Genomic DNA, 7,738 nt, shown 5'->3' with positions numbered 1-7,738 from the left:
ATTTTATCTGTTCTTTTTTTAAAAAAAAAATTTTTATTTTTTAGTTTCTTAGGTGGACACAATATTTTTTATTTTGTTTTTATATGGTGCTGAGAATCGAGCCCAGTGCCTCATGCATGCTAGGTGAGTGCGTTACCACTTGAGCCACATCCCCAGCCCCTTATCTGTTCTTATGTAACCACCAGACCACCCCAGGATTCCAGGTAAAGAACATATTTGGATCCCCAGAAGCTTCCTCCCATTCCTTTGTAGTGAATATTCATGCCCCAGAGGTAACTAGTATTTGACATCTGACTGTTTAGCTTGTCCTTGAATGTCATATTAATGGACAATGTAGAGTATGTTCTCATGGGTCTGATTCTTTTGCTCTAAATTGTGCCTGTGGAACTGTGAAACTTCTTCCTCTTGTGTTTATCCATACTCTGTTCTTTTCTTTGCTGTGTAGAATTCCATAGCATAGACGCACCACAATTACTAACACGAGCTTCTCTGATTTCAGGTCTCCTGCACCCTGTATTATCTGAAGGGAGAACTTCATGACATCCTGCTTGTTAGCCCTGGATTCCAGCTATCCAATCCTCTGTCCTTGCCTCTGGAGGTAAAGGAGCAGGATTTCTATTTTCTCCTCTTTTTTCTAAGTCATATTTTCCTCTGTCCTGAGGCAGCATTGGCTTTATCTTTTCCCCAGGGGTCACTTGATAAGGGACAGGGAGAGAACTCATTTATTGAGGAGGAGTTCAATGTGATCTCTGCTGCATGTGGGAAGAGTGGGGATTTGTTGGACTGTGTGTGTGTGTGTGTGTGTGTGTGTGTGTGTGTGTGAGAGAGAGAGAGAGAGAGAGAGAGAGAGAGAGAGAGAGAGAGAGAGACGCACACAGAGGAGAAAATGCTCCTACCCACACACACCTGGGCATCAGTAGAAGAGCTCATTAATTTTTGATTGAAAGTGGCAGAAATCTGATTCAAATAAGCCTCATCAAGCCAGGCACGGTGGTGCATGCCTGTAATCCCAGTGGCTCAGGTGGTTGAGGCAGAAAGATTGCAAGTTCTAGATCAGCCTATGCAACTTAGCAAGACCCTGAGTCAAAATAAAGAAGACTGGGGATGTGTCTTAGTGGTAAAGGTCCCCTGGTTCAATCGTTAACCCTGAAAAAAACAAAACAAAACCAACAATCACAAAAACCACCTCATCAAAAAGGAAATGACTCATGTAACTGGAAAATGGGTGAGCAGTTCAAGCTTCAAGTCCCGCTTAATCCGGAATTTAAATAATGTCTTCGGGGACTTCTTTAAAAATTTCTAATAATATATATTAATTGTACATGTCAATGGGGGCTCCGTGTGATGCCAGTACATGCACACAGTGTGCCCTGATCAATTCAGTCTCCCTTTATCCGCCTTCTCCAACCACTTCCCAACCTGCAGAAATCACTATTCTACATGCAAGTCTGCTTTCTTTTTTCAGTTTCCACACATGAGAGAGAACATGCAGCCCTTGTTTTTCTGTGCCTGCCTTAAGATGTCCCCAAGTTCTATCCATTTTGCTGTAAATGACAGGATTTCACTCTTTTTTTTTTTATGACTAATGTTCCATGTGTTTTCAGGGGATTCTTACGTTCCACTTTTCATTTCTGTTCCTTCTACATATTGACCAATTTTCTTTCCCAAAGAGGGACTTCCTCGTGCAGAGGTGGAGGAAACGGACAAGGCCACATGTTAAGTCTCCTCGTTCTAGTCCATCCAACCCCAGGGAGGAGTGAGCTGCTTTCTCCCAGTGTTCCTTAGCAGTCTTGGGGAGGGACTCCCTCTGGCCTTGCATGGGTTCTGTGTCCATCTCATAGGTCAATCTTTATGATCAAGTTTGGGAGGAGTCCAGGAGCACAGCCTCCCAATGGGACCACATGATGGGCAGAAACCAAACAGACCACATTCACCATGAGGCACACTTCCCTCTACTATCCTGATGCTTTTTCTCTTGTAACACTACCAGCAAGGGGGTAGGGGACATACCAGACTTTCCTGAAAGCACAGGGGAGATGCTGGGTGGTTTGCTAGCAGCAATACAAGCAACTCAGAATGAAATATTAGGCACCCCTGGTCTTAGATGTCTGCTGGTCTCCCTCTCACCTGAAATTTCGTTCTATTGATCAGTCTCTTGTGTTGACTGGTCTTTTCTCTTGTTCCCCAGCTATCTCCCTTCCTGTTTTTCCTAACTCTCAACTTCTTGTCTACTTTGCTTGCATAATGGTCCCCTTCCCCTTTTTCTTCCCCTCTCCTAACCCAGGTCCTAAGATTCCTATCTTCTGTTCAGCTCTTTATTTCACCCTTCAAGGTGTTTTCCTAAACAAAAACAATCCACTCATTAAGAGCAACTCTGGTGCCAGGGGTTAAGATTATTGGAGTCTTTGTCTTCTTCTATCACCTTCAGATGATGTCAGTTTCAAAAGCCAGAAACTGGATCCCCTGAAACTCTGTGGGCACACTTCTTATAATTTCACGAAACTCATGACATGAAGAACCTGGCTGCGTGTTAATTTATCACTGTATGCCAAACCACAGCAGCTCCAGATAGAAAACAAACTGACTCGCTTTCGAAACTGGTTGTGACCAAACTGAAAGATCTGCTCATCAGATTAACTGATGATGTGCTTGCTATTGATGCAACTGCAGTCCACGTACTCCTGTTGACGATGGGTTTTTAGTATTTTTCTCAACATCTGAATGATTTACAAATGTAGTTTTATAAGGAAAGATTTCATTGTTATGCTTTCATTATGGACACAGCCCCTGTGGGAATTCAAAGTGAGGGACGTGAGAGCCACCCTCGCCCTGGCCTCCCACAGCTGGAGTTGCTGATTTCCACCTGCAGGCTTGGTTGCTCCTTGTTGGGCCGGTCAAGGCTGACCTGGGAATACCCAGGGGATTGGAGACCTTTTTAAAAGATGGGCTTTCAAGGCAAGGACCTAGCACTGGTCCTGGTCTCCAAATCATACGGCTCCTCTCCAGGTACCTTGTACCCTGGTTAGCACAGGAAAGGTGCTCAGTAACTATTTCCCCATGTCCTTCTTTTTCTCAACAGATTCCAGATAAAGAACATGGCTTCTACTTTGACTTTTTGGATTCTTGTTACCTTTCTTTTTTGTCTGTTCAGGGAGGACTGAAGTCCTGTCTTGTCCTGAATTCCAAACCTGGGGCCTTCTTGGATATCCGCAAACCTATCTACCAAATATATACAACAGTTTGTAGGACGAGGCTTCTGATCTCATCCCAAGAGACCAGAAGTTACATGATCCGGTGCCTCTGTGCTTCCCAAAACTTCCCTAAAGACCAAGAACTGGTCTTGCTCTTGACCCTGCCTTCCAGGAGCCTGGACTCTGGGCCATGAGAATTCTTTGACTTACTTTACCTGAAAGTAAGTCCTAAGACCCTGACACCAGAAGAGTCCTGCCTTGTGCTTGAAGCCCAGTAAGCGTCTGAATAAGCAGGATTGTTAAGTAGCCTCCACCGCAGTTTACTGCCTTTAGAACATACATGCTTGTCTTTCAGTCCTATTCATGATTATCCATAAAAATACAGTTTTCTCTGGGTTCTTGAGTTTTAATTTCTGATAAAACTTTTATTAAATAAATTCTCATAAATCTTTTATTGCATAAACTTGCATGCTTTTCTCTTATTAATCTCTATTTTGTCATAGGGGTCTCAGCTATGCAGTGGTGAGAAAGATACTACTTTTTGCCCCCCTACAATTTGTATCCAGATTTTTCTGATTCCAAAGTTCCCCTTCACCAACTCCTGTCTCATAACCAATAAAACTCAGACCCCTCTGTCTGGCATTTGAACATCTTGACAAACTGTCTCCAGATGACCTCTACAACCCAAACTCTGGCCAAATCAACCTGGGACTTCACCCTGAAACTGTGGCGTGGAGAGAAAAGCATGAGAGAATTGGGTACTGTAGAGAAGAAAAAGTAATACATCTTCCTTACTTTTTGCAAAGGTTCATGGCTGATGCCCTAATAACAACAGACAAATCAATAAGAATAAAACAAAACACTCATTTAACCAAAGTGTTATAAGACAGGGAACCTTCAGAAATGAAACTCCGATGATCTAGGGAAAACTGTATTTTTATGCTTAGGTTTGATGAAGAACCGACAGTCATGTAACAGACTGATTAGACAAAAAGGAGGTGTGGCCTAGACAAAAAGGGGTGTGACTGGATGGCGATGCACTGGGAGGGGCTTAGCAGGGTCTGTTTGTTCAGATTCTTCTTGGCCTCTCAGTATGGGACAGGACCCTCGTGGAAAGAATGTCTTATGACATGCTTTTGGGGACATGGGTCAGAGAATTCTGTTATGACCATACTTCAGGGAAGAAAGAAGGTCAGAGAAAGAGAAGGGCAGAGAGAACTTTCCGCTCCTGTGATTTTCTCAATTTCCTTCAGCTTAAGGGTCTCAGTGTGCCAAGTGTTAGATGTAGCGCTTCCTGTTCCCCATCAGTCTGTTTTCCTCTCACCAAGTATGTGATCCTGGGCAAGTCACCCCATCTCTTGAGCCTTGATTTCCTCACTCACCCTACCCCTCTTTCTGGGATCCCTTAGGTAGGGTGTTCCAGGACAGGACAAGAGGCAGTTTAACATAGGAATCTTTCTTTAGGATTACTGTGAGCATCAAGGGAGATAACATGTTCTTTATATTGTAGGGGAGGCAAAGATCATTTTTTTTCAGTACCAGGAATTGAACTAGGGGGTGGGGGGTGGGGGGTGGGGGGTGGCACTCGACCACTGAGCCACATCCCCAGCCCTATTTTGCATTTTATTTAGAAACAGGGTCTCACTGAGTTGCTTAGTGCCTCCTTTTGCTGAGGCTGGCTTTGAACTTGTGAACCTCCTGCCTCAGCCTCTCCAGCCACTGGGATTATAGGTGTGCACTACCGGCTAAGATAATTTTTTCCTGAGTCCTTATTTGGGAAAGATCTTTGTAAGAAAAGACAGATTAATCTGAGAAAAAAATAATAATAATATGTATACCTCATGCATATGTGGGAGATTTCCAGGGAAGAATAAATCTCTAACAAGTGGCTTCACATCTTCTGGAACAAAGAACAATGCTTGTGGGGAAGACCCAGTTAGTAGAGCCAGGAGAAGCACCATACATCAAGTCAATGCCTCCTCCACTGATTGAATTTCCAGTGGTTTAGAGTCATTCTCTTCCCAGTGTAGAGAATTTTACATATAGCCTTTTACTTTACAGATATAAATTTCTCTTACAAAAGGGTACCTTCCTTTTTGTTTTTTCTAGAGCTTCTGCTGTGTGTACTGTTTCCCAAAATAATCAGTTATATATATATATATTTTTTCCCCAAAAGGCATATTTAGGTTGGCATATTTTGGTCTTCTAATCATATTTTGGGTGCTGTCTCCTGATCATATCTATCTATCTATCTATCTTATATATCAATACATATGTATTGATTTATTTGATCTCTCAACCAGTATGGGCTGTCTTACAAATAGAGGAAAATGAAACTAAGAATATAATAGATTTTCCAGGGTCTTGCTTTGGCTAAAAGGGATTATTGTTCTAATTATACAACAATTGGCTAATTATTCAACAATTGGCTAATCTATATACACCTTTTACCATGGGATTTTGTGGTGTTGTTTTTTTACCTCATGACTCAGGGAAATTTGACTCCTGAAATTTGATTTGGTCAGTGATATTTTAGCAGGTGAGACCAAAAGAGGCTTGGAAAGCATGTGCACAGTTGAGACTGTCTCTCTCTTGGTCTGCTATTATACATAAGACCATTATATATCAAGTTTCTTCCCCAGAGTGGGATCTCTGTCTCCCCTGGACACAGCCTCTGGAAGCTGGGAACAATATTTGCTTTTCCTTTTTGTTTGAGAGTCTTAATTCCAATGTACCCACTTCTCTTGGCTCTTTCTCCCTAAAGGTTTGAAGGCGCCTCTACAGAATGATGTCTTCAGGACAATCTCAACAGTTTACAGTCCATTTCAGTTCTTCTTGGTCCTCGGGAATGGTTTTAGCTGAACTAAATACTCTTAACTGTGAGCCCATATAAAAGAAGACCATTTGCTGATTTTCTACTTGGTGCATGGACTAGCAGAAACTAGCTGGAATAGACATTTGCCCATAATTTTTATTATTTTTAAAAATATTTTTTAGTTGTCTATTGTGCCTCGCCAGGGTAATTTCCCTGCCCAGGATAAGCCACCTGAGAAAATACAGTCTGAAATAATTAGTGAAGAAATACAAGACAGAGTCAGAATTATAGTTTAAAGGGAGCACCTGATGGAGTCTTCCAGTCCTGGTAGGAGCTAGAGCTGAATAATTAGAAAATGGCTCTGTTGATTTTATTTAAGGGGGTATGGCAAAAGCAGGATAAGACTTCAGGAATGGAATCTTGCTTCATGATGTCTTGCAGTCAACAGGTTGATTGGCATCTTGGCAGGCTACACCTGAGAGACTGTGTGGCTACAGCAGGTCACCCCACCTCTGGTATTATGTGGGACCTGACAGACCGAATAGAAATTCACATCTATCTGGGTGGTCTTAACCAGTGGGATTGCCACTGGAAGTTCCAGAATACCAGATTTTCCTATTCAACGGGCTTCTATGCCAATTTGGTCCATATATTGTCTTCGGATGGCTCTTGACGGTTGTCAATGGACCTTTATTTTACCTTTATTTTACTTGTTTATATGCAGTGCTGAGAATCAAACCCAGTACTTCACATATGCTAGGCAAGCACGCTACCACTGAGCCACGACCCCAACCCCATTTGCCCATTCTTGTATATCTGATTGCAATGAAGAAAACCCATCAGGCATATTTTATCTCACCTATGGTAACTCACTTTCCTTTAGCACTTTTAAAAAAATACCTTTGTTTATTTATTTATTTTTAAGTGGTGCTGAGGATCGAACCCAGGGACTCATATGTGCTAGGTGAGCGCTCTACCACTGAGCTCCAACCCCTGCCCCTCCTTTAGTACTTTAAAGGTGCTGCCCCATTGTACTCTGGCCTTCATGGCTTCTATTCGTTATTCAAATAGTTATTTTCCTTGTAACACCTCATTTTTTTCTCTCCAGCTTTCAAGATTTTATTTTTTGTTTCTAGCAGTTTGACTTTGATACACCTAAGCATGAATTTCTTTGAATCTATTTTCTACGGGCTTTTCTGGCCTTGACTTTGTAAATTTGTGCCTTTTACCAAAGTTGAGAAGTTTTCTGTCATTATTTCTTCATGTTTTCCCATTTTATTCCTCTCACTTTCCTTTTTGACTCCAAGTATCCATGGGTTGGAACTTCTGAAAAAGTTCCATAAGTCCCTGGGGCTCTGTTCATTCTTTTCTGATCTTTTTTTTTTCTTTTCTTTTCTTGGTTGCATCATTTCTATTAACATATTTTCAACTTTATTGACTCATCTCCATTCTGCAATTAATCTCATCTAGTTAATTTTTAAATTTTTAGGTATATTTTAAGAAGTTTGAGCTCTTAAATTCTATTTCTCTGTTGATAGTTCCTGTCTTGCCATTTATTATGAACATATTTTGCTTTACCTCACTAAACACACTTATAATAGCTGTTTTAATGTCCTTGTCTGAGCTGGGTGGGCTTTAGTGTATGGTGGCATGTATCTGTGATACCAGCGACATAGGAAACTGAGGCAGGATGATTGCAAATTTGAGACCAACATCAGTAACTTAGTAAGAC

This window comes from Callospermophilus lateralis, chromosome 11, assembly GCF_048772815.1.
Source record: "Callospermophilus lateralis isolate mCalLat2 chromosome 11, mCalLat2.hap1, whole genome shotgun sequence".
In the NCBI taxonomy this organism is placed as follows: Eukaryota; Metazoa; Chordata; class Mammalia; order Rodentia; family Sciuridae; genus Callospermophilus; species Callospermophilus lateralis.
The sequence above is the reverse complement of the archived record's forward strand: the minus strand, read 5'-3'. Positions refer to the sequence as shown.